This window comes from Sinocyclocheilus grahami, unplaced genomic scaffold, assembly GCF_001515645.1.
Source record: "Sinocyclocheilus grahami isolate Dianchi unplaced genomic scaffold, SAMN03320097.WGS_v1.1 scaffold96.1, whole genome shotgun sequence".
Classification (NCBI taxonomy): Eukaryota; Metazoa; Chordata; class Actinopteri; order Cypriniformes; family Cyprinidae; genus Sinocyclocheilus; species Sinocyclocheilus grahami.
Window position 1 is genome coordinate 1,665,030 of NW_015505275.1, and position 1,559 is coordinate 1,666,588.

Here is a 1,559-nt window from a genome sequence, read left to right on the forward strand (position 1 = left end):
ATATGACAGCGGTCCTGTTCTTTCTTTTACTTTTGCAGGTGTCCATTTGTGATCTCCTCTGTAGTTTCTAGCGAGCACACACTCTCCAACTTCTAACTCTCTCGTTTTTCCTCCTCTTTGTGACTGTTTCATCTGTCTGTCATGTACGGTTTTCCTCAAATTGGGTTTCAGCAAGTCCAGCCTTGAACGTAAGGGTCTACCCAGGAACAACATGGCAGGTGTTCGATTTGTGGTGACATGAGTTGCATTTCGATATGCAAACAAGAAATTGTAAAGCTTCTGTTTTAGTGTGAGCTTCTCTTGTGTCATGGCCCGCAGTGCATTCTTCAAGCTTTGCACAAATCTCTCAGCTAAACCATTTGTAGCTGGGTGGTAGGGCGCTGAGGTCACATGCTTGATTCCATTGTTCTTTAGGAATATCTGGAACTCCTCAGCTATAAACTGGGGACCATTGTCACTCACCTGCTGTTCTGGTACACCAGTCCTTGCAAAAAGTTCTCTCAGAACTATCACCATTTGGGCGGCAGTTGTGGAGGACATGCTAAACACTTCTGGCCACTTTGAACATGCATCAACAACTACCAGAAATGTAGTGCCCATGAAAGGACCCGCAAAATCAACATGGATTCTTTGCCACGGTAACGCAGGCCATTCCCAAGGATGTAGCGGTGCAGGTTTTGGCACCTTTTGCACATATTGACATCCTGAGCAGTTCATGGCGAGCTGCTCAATCTGCTGATCTATACCAGGCCACCATACGAAACTTCTTGCAAGTGACTTCATCTTTACCACTCCAAGATGTCCAACGTGGAGCTCCTCCAAGACTCTAGTTCGCAACTTAGGTGGTACAACAACTCTTAATCCCCACATGATGCAACCCCCATCTAGAGTGAGTTCATCACGGCGCTGATAGAATTGCATGAAACAAAGCTTCTGCTCTGCATTCCAGTCAGACTGTATAGCGGAATATACCTGTGACAATGTAGGATCTCTCCTGGTTTCTCTCCGAATCATTTCATCTGTAACAGGAGAACTCTCAAGCTGAGCAATTGTAAAAACATCCAAAGGTGTGCTTACATTCTCTGTCTTTGAATCACAACCAACCAATGGTAGACGTGATAGCCCATTTCTGAGGATTGAAGATGGAAACCAATGGTTGATGATGTGTAACCAAGGTAAATGTGTTTCCATACAGATACTGATTAAATAGTTTCACACCCCATACCAGGCTCAAAGCTTCCCTGTCAATCTGTGCATAGTTCTTCTCAGCAACAGTAAGGGAGCATGACGCGAAAGCTATGGGGCGCTCCATTCCATCAGCCATCACATGTGACAACACCGCTCCACTCCTAACCATATGGTGAGGCATCGCATGCTAACCTTAGTGGTTTGTGAGGGTCAAAATGAGTCAGTACTGTATCTGACATCACCAGTTCCTTTGCTTCCTGAAAAGCTTGTGTACATTGCTTGGACCACGTCCATTTCTTTCCTGCTTGTAACAGGGCATGTAGAGGATGGAGAACAGTGGCTAGATTTGGCAAAAACCTGTTGTAGTAATT